General features: G+C 38.9%; 1 pseudogene; it reads left to right on the forward strand.

Annotated features, from left to right (window-relative positions):
* Positions 1–1057: 1057 nt before the first annotated feature.
* Positions 1058–15983, forward strand: LOC120863113 (annotated as a pseudogene).
* The last annotated feature ends 3081 nt before the right edge of the window (positions 15984–19064 follow it).

Raw genomic sequence — 19064 nt, forward strand, 5'->3', positions numbered from 1 at the left:
CTGGGCAGGCTTTCTGTCATGTCTTGGATTCACACTCCAGAAAGACCGCCTAAGAGCCAATTAGCCATGCCATCTCTGCATATGGCTGTCACCATATGCCTCAGGAGAAAGTCACCAGACACAAATACACCATCATTTCTTCCCAGAATTTTAACAGTGTGCATACATCTGTTATTGCTCATGGATTTTATTATTGTTTATTGCTGTTTTGTAGAATGCCCTGATTTTCTCTCGGAGAAAATCTTCATATGTGTGTCTTGGAAATGCTGCCTACTCTTTTTTATTTATCTACTCTTCCAATATCTTCTTTGATCTGTCAACTTCTCAATGACATTTTTAACTCTTCCTCCCCTCCTTAGACACTCTTTCTCCTCACCCATCTTCCTGGAATATATTTCTTCCTTCTGGTTTAAGAATTTTTTGTCTTTTTAATAAATCGGAGGATAGGGATGTTTTATAAATGCTTTTCCTTTTTTCCTAGTCAAGAGATCAGCCTCCTTCTATAATATTTGGAATAGGAAATAGCCTTAAACAGGAGGAGGTTTGATTAAATACAGTACATCCTATAGTTTTCAGAAACAGTTCCATCTCTGCCCGTGTGGGTCTTGCTAGTCCTGGGGCCATGTAACAGCTATCAAGAAAGATGCTTTTAAGCCTTCCAGTCATTCATTCCCTATCTCCTTAATGTATTTATGGATGGATGCCTATGTACCAAGCCTTACTTTCTTTCTAATATACAGTAGCATACATAACCTTGTAGATCTATACCAGCAACTTTGAAAAATTTTTCCCTTCACCTCTAACAGTCATATTTACTTGTGCCTACTCACCAGAGGATTCTTGCAAGTCACCTTTTCTTTCACAAGAGAAGGCTCTAAGAGTCGTAAAAGCACTCATCTTGCCACTTCTTTCATTTGAACTCGAAGAGCTTTAAATTATCTAATAATTTTCACCCTTTGAAAGCTGACTCTGAAAAATAGAAGGATTTACAATGACCGTCTGTTGCTATTTCTTTGTCCTGTACCATTAAAAATGAGGCTGTAACTCACAGGGATGCATGGATGTCCCATTTGGCACATTCATCCCGTGCAAGTCATCACTGAAGGTAGGACAGGTGCTTTCCTCAACATTTGTCAACCTGCTGTTAGTGGACTCACAAGTTGACTTCCAAATAGACCCAGAGATGAATAAAGATTTATCCTTGGTAGCATTTTCCTCATTTCTCTCAACTGAACTCAGAAATGAGTCCACAGAAAGAGAAACCTGGGTTAGTAAAATATGTTGTGTGCACATATCATTCTTTGCCCCCAGTGGCAATCCATTTATTGTTTAGAGAATGCAGAGAATGTATTTATCTATTCTCACATATTCCATAAATGAGAGAGCCCCAACCAGCAAGAAGAATAAAGTCTTTGCATTTTGCATGGTACCTTCAGATTAAGGAAGCTAGCATTTGCCCTTCCCCTTTTGGGCCTTCACCTTTCAAGGCTCTTAGCCAAACTGATGCTGATGTATTGAAATAAAGCAAAGATGCCCCAATTGCTGTTGCCTTTGCTCTGAGCCAGTTTGTCAAACACTATAGGGCTGTGAAGGGAGTATATATGTTCCTGATCCTTACAGCGTTGAGCTTATTTTCTGAAGCGTGAGATTTGATTACTCATTTCTTCAAGTAGAATCACTGATACCATTTGTCAGAAAAGGAGTTGAGCTCTTTTCTGTTGAAAGATCCAGGCAAGATTTTTTAAAACTATGAATTCTGCAAGTTAGTAATTTGCTGGGTGGCATGGATTTTTTTTGCTTGCTGTTGCATATATGTTGCAGTCTACACTATTGGTCCATATCATCTTGCTTTTCTCAGCACTGTCCTGGGGGCTAGATTAGAAAGTGTTGGCACAAGAAATGAGAAGCAGCATTTTGGACAACAATCTTTCTACTTCTTGTCCTATTGACAGCTATATTTTATTGGGGGTAGAGGAGACAGGTCTTAAGGTGGAATTGTTTCTTCCTTTGCAGTCCACAGTTTAACATGAAAGGTATGTATATAAAGGTTCTAGGCTCACTGGAATATGGTTCGTGCTTAGTGTGTGCTGGGGCCTCCAGCTGACATTGTAATTATTGTCAAATAACTGTCCTTAACTGAGTGATCTGGAAATGCATGTTGGGGTTGTAGCAAAACCTCAACAGATTGGTCAACTCTTTCACCAGGAAAAGTTTTTATAAACCTTTCAGTAAATTATTTCACAACCTCCCCATCCTGGTTTCACCCAGTTTCCCCCTGAATTCTTCCTCAGAGAGAAAGCTTACTACTTTCTTGAGGCAGCCAATGATGCTGTTGACACATTATCAATTATTATTAACTTCTTTCATCCATTAAGCCAAATCCACTTCATTTTAACTTCTGCTCCTGCCTCTAACCCTATGAAAATCACAAATAATGAGCTTCTCCCTCTTACACAGTATGTTATTTTGTGTTCAGAACAGGATTAATTATTTCTCATGTATTTGTGTAGCATGTACAACTTAGATAATGCATTAACTTAAATGACCTCATTTAACCTGCACAATGACCTTGTAAAGAAGATAATATCATTATGCCAGTTTTATAGCTGAGGAAACTGAGCATTAAAGGGGTAAAATTACTTGCCCCAAACCACTCAACTCTCACGTAAAACAATAGGAGTTCAAACGTCATCTTTCTGACCACTTTTTACAGCTCTATTCTCTTCATAACAATGAAGAGTTTCTGGAACCTTCATTCATGGTGACAAACTATCACCATTTCCTAGGTGATATTTACCATGCTTATTTTCTAATGGCAAGGCTTACAAAATCAAACACTTAGGCATGGCCTGTCCAGTGCAGAATTTAGTGAGGTGATCCTCTACCCTGCCCAAACTGAAAAGCCACAAACCCTTCCTGAGCCTCCCTTCACACTGTTGACCCATGCTGAACTTATACTTAACTTAGAGTTTGCTCTCCTGAGATTACAAACAATTCATGACTTCTTTTTGCTACTGTACAATTAATTTTGAAATATTAATTTCCACCAAATACTTCATTAATTCTACCAATATGTCCAGATTTTTAAAAACTTGGTTCCATGTCCTAAGTTTATGGCACAAACTGAAATGATAGGCTTTTTATCTGACATCTAATCCATTTCCCAGTGGATTGCAGTTGTTTATATTTATTATGTATTCTCAGGAAGGGCTCAGTGAACAAGAGCAAATGATGTATTTTATTTATCAGGAACTTTCAGTACCTTATGCTGAATAGAAAATTGGGAAATTTAAGGCAATATAAGTAGCCAGTGATGGGGATGGATTTTGTTCAGATCAGTCACTCAGTCGTGTCTGATTCTTTGAGACTCCATGGACTGCAGCATGCCAGGCTTCCCTGTCCATCGCCAACTCCCGGAGCTTGCTCAAATTCATGTCCATCCAATATGTTATGCCATCCAGCCATCTCATCCTCTGTTGTCTCCTTCTCCTCCTGCCTTCGCTCTTGCCCAGAATCAGGGTGTTTTCAAATGAATCAGCTCTTTGCATCAGGTGGCAAAAGTTTTGGAGCTTCAGCTTCAGCATCAATCTTTCCAATAAATATTCAGGACTGATATCCTTTAGTATGGACTAGTTGGATCTCCTTGCTGTCAAAGGGACTCTCAAGAGTCTTCTCCAACACCACAGTTCAAAAGCATTAATTCTTCAGCACTCACCTTTCTTTATGGTCTAACTCTCACATCTATACATTACTACTGGAAAAACTGTACCTTTGACTAGACAGACTTTGGTTGGCAAAGTAATGTCTCTGCTTTTTAATATGCTGTTTGGGTTGGTCATAGCTTTTCTTCCAAGGAGAAAGAATATTTTAATTTCATGGCTGCAGTCACCATCTGCAGTGTGATTTTGGAGTCCCCCAAAATAAAATCTCTCACTGTTTCCATTGTTTCCCCATCTATTTGCCAAGAAGTAATGGAACTAGATGCCAAGATCTTAGTTTTCTGACGGTTGAATTCTAAGCCAGCTTTTTCACTCCTCTTTCACTTTCATCAATAGCCTTCTCAGTTTCTCTTCGCTTTCTGCCATAAGGGTGGAGTCATCTGCGTATCTGAGGTTGTTGATATTTCTTCTGGCAATCTTGATTCCAGCTTGTGCTTCATCCAGTCCAGCATTTTGCATGATGTACTCTGCATATAAGTTAAATAAGCCAAGTGACAATATAGAGCCTTGACATACTCCTTTTCCAATTTGGAACCAGTCTGTTGTTCCATGTTTGGTTTTAACTGTTGCTTCTTGACCTGCATACAGATTTCTCAGGAGTCAGGTAAGGTGGTCCGGTATTCCCATCCATTTAAGAATTTTCCAGTTTGCTGTGATCCACAGTCAAAAGCTTTGACTTAGTCAATAAATCATAAGTAGATGTTTTTCTGGAACTCTCTTGCTTTTTTGATGATCCAAAGGATGTTGGCAATTTCATCTCTGGCTCCTCTTCCTTTTCTAAATCCAGATTGAAGTTCTCACTTCACGTACCGTTGAAACCTTGCTTGGAAAATTTTCAGCATTACTTTTCTAGTTTGTGAGATGAGTGCAGTTGTGTGGTAGTTTGAACATTCTTTGGCATTGCCATTCTGTGGGATTGGAATGATATGCAGCACTCCTTTAACCATATTTCTCAGGTATAGTTATTCCACTTATCATTAGAATGACTCTTTAGATGAAAATATATAACAATGTTTCAATAAAAAAATTATAAATTATAACCAAGGCTGGGACAAGTAATAGTATATAAAAATAAATACATTTTACTCAAAAGAACTCATTATTGGGTTCACATTGGAGTGTCAATTTGAATTATTGGAAGGAACTCTGTACCTGATTTCAAAGCTAATAAATGGTATGAAATAACTATACTATAAAGAGCAACATGTTTTTTATTAGCTGGGATGCTTTTATTGTCTTTATTTCAATTTTGTTTTCTCTGCTTTCTTATTGAGGTCATTTTTGAAAACTCCTGCCTGTTTCATCTTTGAGAAGAGAAACTGGGCCTAGAGGATGAGTACCCGTCCAGCATCTGGCGTAGGACAGGCTCTGGGAAAGGGAGTGAGAAGGTCAGAAGGGAACTGAAGGTCATGGGAACGTCAAGACCATTTAAATAATAGCCTATCTCCTCCTGGATGATTTCTTATTGAAAGATTTCTCTGAAACCCAGGAAGCCACAGGTTCAGCTTTGCAAAGGGAGGATGTTTTCCATGTGAAATTAAATCACAGAGATAATCTTTTCAGAAATTGGAATCACTCGTGAATCATAGCCAGAATTTAGAATCGAGTCTGTGCTCATTTTTGACCGTTTTATAGTTCCTTGATTTAACTGTTTAAGGTTGGCTGTGGTGAGCACCTAACAATAATGGATACAAACCCAATCTTTCCTCCCAGCAGTGACCACCACCCGTTACCTTGGTGCAATGCCAGGGGCCTCCTGTGTGGGTGAGTCTTCTCCAATTAGATGGGTAAACCCTACAGAGTCTTCTCTTTTTATTAACCTCTTTTAAAGAGCTAAATAGATGGGAAGCCTACAAGAAAAGCAAAGTATCTTGTGTAGGCTGTGAATCCTAAATAGTAGGGATTTAACCTTGACAAATGTTGATGGGATTGAGCACAAATTTTGGAAACACCCAAGGGTTTGTTGGTCAATAAAACTCTTTAATGGTTTCACTGATTTTCAGGACATAGGGCTTTCCAGAACAGCAGGGGAGTCCTAACTGCATGTGGAGTACAACAGGGTATTTCAAATCAGCAGTTGCCTAAAATTGAGAAGATTTTGCCCAATAGATGGTGTGGACACATGCCAATCCTTTCACACAGCCACACCAGAGTAGCCGGCAGACTCGAGCCCACCTCCAGATGTACCAGTGATAGCTCCATTATATTTCTTGCAACAACTAACATCTCACAGGAAAACTTGACATGTTAACCATGAGATGAATCATCATAAACCTGAAATGTCATATCTCTCCAGAAAAGCTAAATACCATGTAATTCTCTACTGGAGCATTCATCAATTCTTGGGCACTGTCATTGACAAATTAGATTCAAAGAACAGAAGATGTGATACCATTTTAAAACATAAAGTACCTTCTGTATCAGGTAAACTATTGCTATAGATGAGGTCATTCAGCTAGAATGTTTAGGGTTTTTCTCAATGTTTTAGCATAAACTCATGAAAATGTGTCACACTTAGGTAGACTGTAGTAACTTTATAACTCAGCATCTCTTTCACTTAATGATATATTTTGTCAAATTTTCAGTGTCAACAATAGCTATTGTTTGCATCCAGTTAGTATATACACCTTTTTAAACTGAAGATATCACGGTTGGAATAAATTATGATTGCAAAAATGAGCTGGTGAATTGCAGACTAATGATCCATTAGATCAAACATAGATTTTAAACAGAATTACCTCTAGCACCATCATTTTCTCAGTAATTCACCACAAACTTGAAATGATTATTTAGAATTATAACATTCATTAATAGCAAAACTAGAACTTAACCAAAGTTCTCTTAATTACACATGTATAGACTTAAAACCTCAAGAGGATATGTCAGATCCCCTGGTGACATTTATATGGTAAATTAGTTTAAGAGCATGAGCTTTGGAACCAGGCAACCTGGCTTTTAAACACTGACTTTGCTGATTACTAGGGCCATCATATGATAAATTACTTAAATTCTCAGAGCCCTAGTTTCCTCACATCTATCTATTCTATAGACACAGAAATAATAGTATCACCCCTATAATGATGTTTCCAGAAGTATAGGAAAATGATTCAATAACCTAGTTTTAGAGTTATCCTTTCTCCTTACTTCTTTTCCTATTGTCAGGATACATACATTTAATGAACAAACACAGTTCACGTTTCAAGTTAACAATCTTTCTTAGAGGTAAGTTTAATATTTATTTACTCATTCATTCAACAATTATTTAATGTTCATAAATATTATAATCTGAGATGGGAAAAATGGCTTCTACAAAGATAACCAGCTCTTGAATAAAGAAAGGTCCAAATGTGGTACAGAAACTTTCCACCCTGACAACAGGCAGTATGAGATCAGGGTTAAGAGTCTTAGTTTGGAATCACACTGTGTGTGAAGCATGGTTTAGCCACTCACCATCTATATTATCTTGAGTAATTACTCAGCTGCTCTCGATTTTAGATGTTTTGATTGCAGACTGTAAATAATGCCTACCTCATAAGGCGGTGAGAGCTTGATTATTATTACATGCAAGTCAATTGTAATAAGTGCATATATTTCTACATTACAAGTATCAGTTCAATTCAGTTCAGTCGCTCAGTTGTGTCCAACTCTTTGCGACCCCATGGACTGCAGCATGCCAGGCCTCCCTGTCCATTGCCAACTCCTGGAGCTTGCTCAGACTCATGTCCATCCGGTAGGTTAAGCCATCCAACCATCTCATCCTCTGTCATCCCCTTCTCCTCCTGCCTTCAATCTTTCCCAGCATCAGGGTCTTTTCAAATGAGTCAGTTCTTTGCGTCAGGTGGCCAAAGTATTGGAGTTTCAGCCTTAGCATCAGTCCTTCCAATGAACACCCTGGTCTGATCTCCTTTAGGATGGTCCCTTGCAGTCCAAGGGACTCTCAGGAATCTTCTCCAACACCACAGTTCAAAAGCATCAATTCTTCATCACTCAGCTTTCTTTATAGTCCAACTTTCACATCCATACATGACTCCTGGAAAAACCATAGCTTTGACTAGATGGACCTTTGTTGGGAAAGTGATGTCTGTGCTTTTTAATATGCTCTCTAGGTTGGCTATAACTTTTATTCCAAGGCATAAGCATCTTTTAATTTCATGGCTGCAATCACCATCTGCAGTGATTTTGGAGCCCCGCCCCTCCAGATTAAGTCTGTCACTGTTTTCACTGTTTCCCCATCTATTTCCCATGAAGTGATGGGACCAGATGCCATGATCTTAGTTTTCTGAATGCTGAGTTTTAAGCCAACTTTTTCACTCTCCTCTTTCACTTTCATCAAGAGGCTATTTAGGTCCTCTTCACTTTCTGCCATAAGGGTAGTGTCATCTACATATCTGACATTATTTTAATTTCTCCTGGCAATCTTGATTCCAGCTTGTGCTTCATGCAGCCCAGCATTTCTCATGATGTACTCTGCATATAAGTTAAATAAGTAGGGTGACAATATACAGCCTTGATGTACTCCTTCTTCAATTTGGAACAAGTCTGTTGTTCCATGTCCAGTTCTAACTGTTGCTTCCCGACCTGCATACAGAGTTCTCAAGAGGCAGGTCAGGTGGTCTGGTATTCCCATCTCTTTCAGAATTTTTCAGAGTTTGTTGTGGTCCATACAGTCAGTCTTTGGCATAGTCAATACAGTAGAAGTAGATGTTTTTCTGGAACTCTCTTGCTTTTTCAATGACCCAGTGGATGCTGGCGATTTGGTCTCTGTTTTCTTTGCCTTTTCTAAACCCAGCTTAAACATCTGGAAGTTCATGGTTTATGTACTATTGAAGCCTGGCTTGGAGAATTTTGAGCATTATACATTACAAGTATGCTTATTATGTAAAACAAATACACAGTGCAAGTATACTGTGCTTAGTGTATATTTGCTAGACAATATTTAGTAAATAATAAGTGCTTACTTGGGCTTGCCTGGTGGCTCATCAGTAAAGCATCTGTCTGCCATGGATGAGATGGAGATTCAGTCCCTGGGTCAGGAAAATTCTCTGGAGAAGAGAATGGCAACCCACTCTAGTACTCTAGCCTGGGAAATCCCATGAACCAAGAAGACTGGCAGGCTACAGTCCATAGGAAGCCAGTCAGATATGACTTAGTGCTAAACCGCCAACAGTGCTTACCCTTAATAATATTATTATTTACATGAAGATCAAGATTTAAATATGTGTGTATGAAAGAGAGTACATATGTGTTATGGGTACAGGTAGATTATTCCAACCATGAAAAGTGCTGATGAGAGACACCCTTTGCAGTTTACTGTAAGATATAGAGTTGGCACCAATATGGTGTAAAGAGAGAACACCTTAGTCAGATCAGATAGTAGTTATCAGGGGTAGGGGAGAGGTATGGGGATACTAACATGGTTGTTCTAACGTTTGGTTATATTGAAGAGTATTTATCTTTAGGTTGCTTATCATTGTAATCACTGTAATGAAATTTGGCCTATACATCAGTATATTATGCTTTTTTCTTTTTTGAGAATCTAATTAGAAAATGCCAAACCAACTAGACACAGATGATCATTAGCATCTATCCTTCTCTTCCTGAGTTGCTTGAAAATGGATCTATAAAACTTCCATTGCTTTTAGGTCAAGCTCCTCAGGAAATTCTTTTTTTATCACTTTTTATTCTATATTGGAGTATAGTTGGTTAACAATGCAGTGATACTTTCAGGTGTATAGCAAAGTGATTCAGTTATACACACACATGTATCTATTCTTTTCCAAATTCTTTTCCCATTTGGGCTGTTACATAATATTAAGGAACGTCTATGAAGGTAGTAGAATTCTTTGCTCTCATCAAATTGATGGTCTGAAGGATAACAGATTCGAATATAAGCAGAAGATAGAATAGGTTTGACAATGAATTGCTTAAGGTTTCGAGAATTTAAGTGTAAAGCAGGGGAAATTAGGTGGACACAGAACCAGCTGGGAGCCCCCATCTTACATTTTGCATTATTGCCAGAGTACTCTCGGCATTCTAGAGGGAGCCAGGTTGGCAGATGCCCGCTGCTGAGCCTGTGTTGCCTGCCACTACAGACAACAGACCCTTAAGCTAAAAAAGATATGAGACAAAGGAAATGGTGTTCTCCAGATTTTGGGGGTCAGTTGTTCAGATGTCATTAGATTAATACAGAAAATAGAAACGTTGCCTTTGATAAGGATTTTTGAGTTGGGAGTCTGAGCTGGGAATTAGGGGGAAGTGGGAAACCTATGCAGTTTTGGTTTCTTTTATAAGATCTGTCTGCAAGTTAAATTTGTTTTCCTTAGCTTCAGAATTGAGGTTTCAACAATTCTTATTGCTTTATCATTGTTATTTTTCTATCATGATTTCATCTACGTTATGCTCAATGGTTGTATTTTACTGGAAAACAATTTTTTCCTCAGATTTTCTCAAATAGAACCTGTTTTCTTCTGATTTCTTAGTGGTTGCATAAAGGATTTCATCCTAACAAGATACTTCCTTTAGTCTGGAGAGATAGGCACTGATGTCAGAAGCATGAATCCTTGCAATTGAGGAGAAAAAGACAAGAATGAAAGTGACAGATGAATTCACCAGCTGTGCTGACTGACCTTTGTAAAGGCAGCCAGGCAATCTAGCATGCAATGGCAACCTTAGCTGAGGGTCAGCTGATGTTGTTTTCAATGAAGACGTGATACAGTGGAAGAAATGATACACAAGACTTGAAATTCAGCGGAGGACAGGCGTGAGGCTCCAGGCCACCCTTCCTTTGAAAGACCAGTGTTTGGGGATAGAGAGAATAGGATCTGCCTCCTAAGGACAAAGGGATTGAAAGAGCTATTTAGTGGTTATTGTCATGTAGGCGTTGGTGCTTCCAAGACAATAGGGAATTGGAATGATAGGCAAGGTAATGTAGAACAGTAGAGTTAACCTAGCACAAAGACCTTGGAGAGTACATGGTCAACCCTTCAGGCTTGATGTCTGGGGAGCACTTGGATTTAGTCAACAAAAATGATACTAGATAATAAGAGCTGGTGGACTGAAGATGCTGAATGACCAAGTCAACATTGTTTTCAATGATGTTAATGATAAGCCTGAACCTATGCATATGGCCTCAAGAATTCCTAGAAGGAAGGCTTTGATAAATACTAATAGTAAGAGGGATTAGGAAGGGAAATTGTTTAACATTTGCCCAATACACTATCAGTAGGCACTTAAACTGCATTAGTTCATTGACTATTAGTAAACTCTGAGTATTATTATCTTCACATTATTGATGTGATGAGATTCAGGATGTTAGATATTGGTGTACTATTCGCAACTCAGTTTGTCATGGCTTTGGAATACCTACTTCGGGTCCCATACCATGATGTGTCCATACTCATGGCCCATGTTGTGTTGAGAGGGGCCGGAAGTGGACATTCCAGCATACTTTCACATACATGTCATTTAACTTAAGAGATCTAGTATAAAATTTATTGGAAACTATTTTGTGTGTTATGGCAGCGGTCCCCAACCTTTTTGTCACAAGGGACTGATATCATGGAAGACAGGTTTTCCATGGATTAGGGTAAGGGTTGGTTTCTGGATGATTCAGCTCAGTTCAGTCACTCAGTCATGTCTGACGCTTGCAACCCCATGTACTGCAGCATGCCAGGCTTCCCTGTCCATTGCCAACTCCTGGAGCTTGCTCAAACTCATGTTCATCAAGTCACTGATGCCATCCAGCCATCTCATTTTCTGTTGTCCCTTTCTCCTCCTGCCTCCAATCTTTCCTGGCATCAGGGTCTTTTCCAGTGAGTCAGTTCTTTGCATCAGGTGGCCAAAATATTGGAGCTTCAGCTTCAACATCAGTCCTTCCAATGAATATTCAAGACTGATTTCCTTTAGGATGAACTGGTTTGATCTCTTTGCAGTCCAAGGGACTCTCAAGAGCCTTCTCCAACACCACAGTTCAAAAGCATCAGTTCATCAGTGCTCAGCTTTCTTTATAATCCAACTCTCACATCCATACATGACTCCTGGAAAAACCATAGCTTTGACTAGATGGACCTTTGTCGGCAAAGTAATGTCTCTGCTTTTTAATATGCTGTCTAGGTTGGTCATAGGATGACTCAAGTGCATTAAATTTATTGTGCACATTAATGCTGCTGCTGATCTGACAGGAGGTATAAGTCTGTGGCCTGGAGGTTGAGGACCCTTGCTTTATGGAATTATAATGGAACCATCTTGTATGGACAATCACCTAGTTGCAGAGTATACTGGTCTCTATTACATGCCCTTTAAAGAATTCAGAGAGACAACATCTTTGTCTTTAAGGTGGGAGGTGGACTAGATGAATACACAGATTGCCCTATAAACCTCTCCCCCTCAAAAGTTCAAGATGTATTCATGGAATTAGGATTGAGCCTGTCACTATGAAGAAAAAGATTTAAACTCAAAGATCCTTGAAAGAGAACTTAAGAATCTTAAATCAGGTAAAACTCTGAAAGGCTCTTTGAAAGCATTAAGCTGCAGAAGAGCATGCTGATAACAAGTGAGAAACGAGGACAACCAGAAGCACATAAGAGATTAAAGTGCCAGTTACAGGAACAGATGACTTCAAAAAGGATTAAATTAAGATATAAAGAGCAGAGGGATTTGTGCAGCTCAGATTGTTGGTGAAAGTTATGAAAGTTTTCTTCACTAATTTGTCAGCCTGAATGTCATTTAGACTGTTACGGGTAAATTGGATACTAGTAGTCACTGTTTGAGCTTTTAGTTCTGATGTTCAATTACTTCTGCATCAGTAAATACCAAGGAAGCTCTCGCATTCCATTCCTTTGTTGGTCTGGAAAGAGGCTGGCAATTGGATAAACTTTCTTTAGTTGTTATTTTGTATGCTTAGTTTACACAAAAACTGGACAAAGATAGTACCAGAAAAACCCAAATCAAATTGAATTTTGGGAGCTACAGAGTGATAAAAAATAACCACTCTTTGATGAAATTAATATTTATAGAGTACTTACTCTATGCTAATAGTAATTACTGGGCGACAATGGTCCGTGCCTTCATTGATCTAACAGTCTAGTTTTATGGAAACAACAACAAAGATAAATATCAGACTGCAACTATGGCAAGGACAATGATGATGAGTTAAGCATATTTGAAATTGGCCTCCTCATGTGCTGAGAAGGCTTCCCTAGGGAAGATTTTCAGCAATTTTCATTCTTGAATCTTCTGAAAGATGTTGTTTAATCACTAAGTCATGTCTGACTCTTTGTGACCCCATGGACTATAGCCTACCAGGCTCCTCTGTCCATGAGATTTCCCAGGCAAGAATACTGGAGTGGGTTGCTATTTCCTTTTCCAGGGATCGAAACTGCATCCCCTGCATTTCCTGCATTGGAAGGCGGATTCTTTACCATCGAGCCGCCTGGGAAGTCCTCTGAAAGATGAGTAGGTTTTAACTAGGAAAAAAAATGGGAAGAGTTCCCCCAACAGAGGCATAATATTTGCAAAGTTTTCTTGAGTCAGCTGGAAGCAAAACGAATGTGTGAAACTTAAAAGAGGAGTCAGAGAGACCAAGAGGTAGGGAGCTTGGTATAGGAAAAGGTTAGAGAATAGGCAGAGACTAGACAATGCAGGGGCCATCTTTGAGCTCCACATGGATGCTACTGGCTGATGTGGTTATTTAAATTTGGATTTAAAGTAATTAAAACTAAGGAGAATTAAGAATTGAGTTCCTCAGTTGAACTTGCTACATTTCAGACGCTCAGTTGCCCATTTGCAGCTAGTAGACACCATATTGGAGAGTTCAGGGAACATTTCCATTATGACAGAAAGTTCTACTGGAGAGCACTGTGTTAGATTTAGCTTTACCTTAAGAGCAATGGGAAGTCACAGACAGATTTTCTTTAAAGTTGAAGAGTGGAGTGATGTGACCAGAAGGCACATTTTGAAAAGAACTTGATAGCTATAGAATGGAGGCAAGTTTGGCTGGGGAAAAGCGAATTGTATTTAAGTAGACAATTTAAAGGGCTTCCCTGGTGGCTCAGAGGTAAAGAATTCACCTGCAACGAAGGGGCTGCAGGAGATGTGGGTTTGATCCCTGGGTCAGGAAGAGCCCCTGGAGAAGAAAGTATAAATACAGTAAAGGACCTTCCTCTGCCAAGATTTGTTGCTTCAGAGAATGAACAGGAATCTCATCATGCAACCTCATATTCTTCAGATTCTGAAAATCAAGGGTCTTACTCTGGTGTAACCCCCCAACCACCTGGCAGGGGACACGTGAAAAAGGGGTCCGCAAGCCATGATACTGTCCAGCCTCATGCATCTGTAGATCAGCAGGAACCTGCGTTCCCAGTAGTTTCACCACAGCAGTCTCCACCAACTTCTCCACACACATGGAGGAAGCAAAACCGTCCTCCCGGTGGAGGACACAGTGAGAGGCCCCTTGCAGAACCTGGGCCATTCTGGGCTCCCTTCGGTGAAGCACAATCAGGCTCTTCTGCTGGTGATGCAATGTGGCTAGGACATTCTCCACCTCCACCTCAAGAAAACTGGGCCAATTTTGCAGATATTCCACCAACCAGTACTCTTTTAACCATACATCCTGCTTCTGTCTAGGACCAGACAACAGTACGAACTGTAGCCTCAGCTACAACTGCCAATGAAATTCGTAGGCAATCCAGTAGTTATGACAATCCTTGGGAAATAACAGATAAACAAAGACAGTACTATGTAAATCAGTTTAAAACTATTCAGCCTGATATAAACAGATTTATTCCTGTTTAGCTGCAGGATCTACAGCTAAAGAGTTTTTTACAAAACTGAAACTTCCTATTCTTGAACTTTCTCATATTGGGAAACTCTCAGATTTTGATAAAGAAGGAGCCTTGACACTGGTTGAGTTTTGTGCTGCATTTCATCTGGTAGTTGCTAGGAACAATGGCTATGATTTATGAGAAAACCTCCCTGAAAGCTTAATTGATGATGGAAGATTCAGCAGACGTTGGGGATCAGCCAGGTGAGGTAGGTTATTCAGGCTCTCCTGCAGAGGCTCCTCCAAGCAAATCTCTGTCAATGCCGTCACTAAAGCAGACTTGGCCCCAGCTGAATCAGAGCAGTGAGCAGTGGGAGACATTTAGTGAATGCTCTTCAAGCTCACAGACTCTGACCCAGTTTGATTCTAACATTGCACCAGCTGATCCTGATACTGCGATTGTTCATCCAGGTCCCATTCGTATGACTCCAAGCAAAATCCAAATGCAGGAAATGGAAATTTAGAAGAACTGACAGTGATCATGCTAATCCCACCAAGCCCATTGCTTGTGAAAACATCTGACCTTTCAGAAGAAAATAAGATAAATTCATCAGTGAAATTTGCTTCTGGAAATATTGTAGCAGATGGTTACAGTACTTCAGACTCTTTTACTTCCGATGCAGAACAGATTGGAAACAATGTAACTCATCCAAGGTCTCATTCAGGAACCTCTCCTGAAAACATTGCACCAGCACTCCATCTCCAAGGCTTTAGCCCTCTCATTCTAGATCATCATCTTTAGGTATGAATCGGGCCTTTTCCATCACAAGAAAGCCACAGGCTGGAGCTGTTGCCCAAACTCCTGCAGTGCCTTCAAGACCACAGCCCTCACAGGCTCCTTGTCCTGTTGTGCATCACCCAGCGGATGCCAATGGCCTAATAACTCACATTCGTACCTCACCTCAGCAGATACCAGAACAACCAAATTTTGCAGATTTCAGCCAGTTGGAAGTATTTGCCGCAAATGAAGAACAGATGATGAAGCCGAGAAGCATCCGGAGGTCTTGCTGTTTGCAAAAGCTTCTGATCCCACAAGTTCTCTTTGATTTGCCAAAACAGATGGTAAAATTGAAGAAAAGACAGCTGCTAGTGCTCCCGCCAATGTGAGCAAAGGCACCACTCCTGTTGCTCCACCACCTAAACCTGTTCGAAGGAGATTAAAATCGGAAGATGAATTAAGGCCAGAAGCCGATGAACATGCACAGAAGACAGGTGTCCTAGCTGCTGTTCTTGCATCACAGCCTTCTATTCCTTGGTCTGTGGGGAAAGATAAGAAAGCTATTCAGGTATCAATTAGATGCAATAAGGAAACCAACACAGTTTTGGCCAGATTGAATAGTGAATTGTAGCAACAGTTAAAGGATGTTCTTGAGAAGAGAATTTCCCTGGAAGTTCAACTGAAACAGCTTTGACCATTCTCTCACCTATTAGCCAGTTGCCGTTAACAGTAAACACACCCATTTTTTAAGCGGTTTTGGGTTCAAAGCCAATGTGGAAATCCATTAATTCAACATTAAATTTTATGATTCTGTTTTCTCCTATATATTCACCATTGTATTTAATATCTTTTATTTTTTTAATTTCAACAATAAAAGGGTCAGGATGACTTAAAAAAAAAAAAAAAAAAGAGCTACCCACTCCAGTATTCTTGCCTGGAGAATCCCATGGACAGAGGAGCCTGGTGGGCTACAATCCATAGGGTCACAAAGAGAGACATGACTGAAGAGACTGAGGGTGCATGCACATAGGCAATTTAAAAAGCTATACAAGGACTTCCCTGGTGGTACCGTGGCTAGGACTTCAAGCTCCCACTGTAGAGGGCTCATGTTAAATCCCTGGTCTGGGAACTATATCCAACATGCCACAACTAAAGATTCCACATGCGGTATCAGAGATGAAAGATCTCCCGTGTGCTGCAAAAAGACATGGCTCAGCCAAATTAAAATTTAAAAAAAATTAAGCTATTACAGTCTTCTAAGAAAGAGATTATAATAGATGGGAGATGCAAGAAGTGAACAGAATTGTATGATTTTAGCAGGTAAAACAGACTGGATTTAGTGATGGATTAAATTTGGGAACCAAAGGAGAGATTTTGGTTTTCAAAGTTTCTGAATAATGGTGTTCGTTATTTATTGACAGGAGAGCACTGGAAAAGGATCAGATCTATCAGAGATAGGAGTGCTTAATTTGAGGGACCTGGACAATTCAAGATGTCCAGAAGCAGCTTCCTATGAACCCTCCCTTCTTCCCTTCCTTACTTCTCAGCCACCCCAAAATTTACTCCTTTTAACAGACTGTTTAGCTTAGAGAATGGTTCTATGAGATTTGTGTAATATAGTTAAATTCTGGTCATATGTGAGAACTGGACATTTCACTGACTGGAAAGGAAGACTCAAACTTAGAGTGCTCTATGAGACACCAGAGATGTTACAATGCACTCCCGTTATTTTCTGGATATAAAGACCAAATGCCAGAGAGTTCCATCATTTGTTGGTTAATGGCAGAGACAGTTTTGCTTTTGCACACTACTTTTTCTGCTTACACCATGTTTCTTCCCCAGAGTGAGAAAAGTGTTTTCTGGTCTAAAAACTTTGGCAGTATGCAGTTGTATGGGGAATATCTATGGGATTGCCTAGCCCAAAGGCAGGCGGTATAGAACTCTGCTTGATAATGAAAGAGAGAAAGATGCTGGCTAGGTTTCTTGGCACAGCTTTAAAGGTATAATTCTTCAACATTTCTTGATACTATGGCAGTATATTTTGATGGGATCTGTGAGTTCCTCAGAGAATTTCAAAGCAGTTTTAAATTTCCTCAGCCACAAAGAACTTGTCAAAGACTGCTGAATGACATGAAAATGTGAAAACAAAAACTCCTGATGAATACAAAAAGCTTACCACTTTGGAACAGGCTTCAAAAGACAAAATTCAACATTTCTTGTTGAGATAATACATTTTCTGTTGCTTCATTATGTTCACTCATTCTCTTGTTTTATTTATTATGTCTGTCTATTTAGATATCTCTAAATTTCCGTTGGATTCCAATATTTGTTAATGTGAGTGTAAAATAAATTTTACTTACAGATGGAGGAGCCTGGTGGGCTGCAGTCCATGGGGTCGCTAAGAGTCGGGCACGACTGAGCGACTTCCCTTTCACTTTTCACTTTCATGCATTGGAGAAGGAAACGGCAACCCACTCCAGTGTTCTTGCCTGGAGAATCCCAGGGACGGGGGAGCCTGGTGGGCTGCTGTCTGTGGGGTCGCACAGAGTTGGACATGACTGAAGTGACTTAGCAGTAGCACCTGAATAATTAATTCATTACAAGTATAATTGAGGTGTATAAATCTTATATGACATGTTTTTTTGCAAATATATTTTAAAGGGAAAAAAAACTACACTCAATTTAAAGTGAACATTTTGCACTATAGAATATCTTGATTTTTATTTCATACCTTTATTGAAAACAAAATCTGCATTATATATCAAAATAAAACAAAATCTATCACTTATGTTAGTACCCAAGGCATTTAGCATTTGTTCTAAATAATCTGCTTAACAATCTGGTGACATACAAAAATGTTGCCACTTTTTAAACAATATTAAGATAAAATGTGGCAAAAGTGAGTTTGTAATATCGGATAAGAAATTAGTTGATAGAAGTTAGGAGAAGAGTTAATGGTTCCTGTTGAATATTAACCAGTTATGCATAAATCTAAAAATATATATTATAGCATGAGTACTATAAATATATATATTATAGTTTCTGAATTAATATTATTCTACAGCCATAATATTTTTTTAACAAGATTCTAGAGACACATGATCAGCCTCAACATTAGTATAATTGAAAGTGAACTCTATCCTTCATTTATTGACAAATTAGGAATCATCTCAAAATATTTTATTTATAACAAATGCCAAAGTTAGAATTTATATTTCTGATTTAACTACTACATTTAAAGATGATTTGAAATTTTCAGAAATTAAACATAGGAAAGACTGAGATATATAATTTTAAACTTATTAAAACATGAATACAGAAGTGATTGTTATTTCTAATTTAAGCCCATTATTATTCATAGAATGGCAGTTACTCTAGATGACAAAGAAAAAGAGTCCACTTCTTGGGGTATAGGGTAATAAATACTATGTCCTGTTACTTTCATTATATGTTTTCCAATTTTGATGTAAATGAGAAAAAAAATGTAGTCATGGAAGTCACTTACTATCATATCAATTTTATACAGACTTGACCTTTACCAAAAAAATAAGCTTTGAAAAGTAGAAATGCTCCCAGCTAAGTAATATACATTAATCATTAACATAACTCAATTTTGAGATAAATAATAAATCTCTTCTGATTTTATAGCTAAGAGTTAATCCAGTAGAGTGGTTATCATCAACTCCAAGCCTTTTAGCGTTTTTAATTGTTCTATTCAAATGAAAAGCTTTTGTTACCACCCAATTAATTCTCAAAACCAATTAAGATAAAAATCATACATAATAATCTCCTACTTATTACTAAGTGT

The sequence above is a fragment of the Oryx dammah genome, unplaced genomic scaffold, assembly GCF_014754425.2.
Source record: "Oryx dammah isolate SB20612 unplaced genomic scaffold, SCBI_Odam_1.1 HiC_scaffold_4, whole genome shotgun sequence".
Taxonomy (NCBI): Eukaryota; Metazoa; Chordata; class Mammalia; order Artiodactyla; family Bovidae; genus Oryx; species Oryx dammah.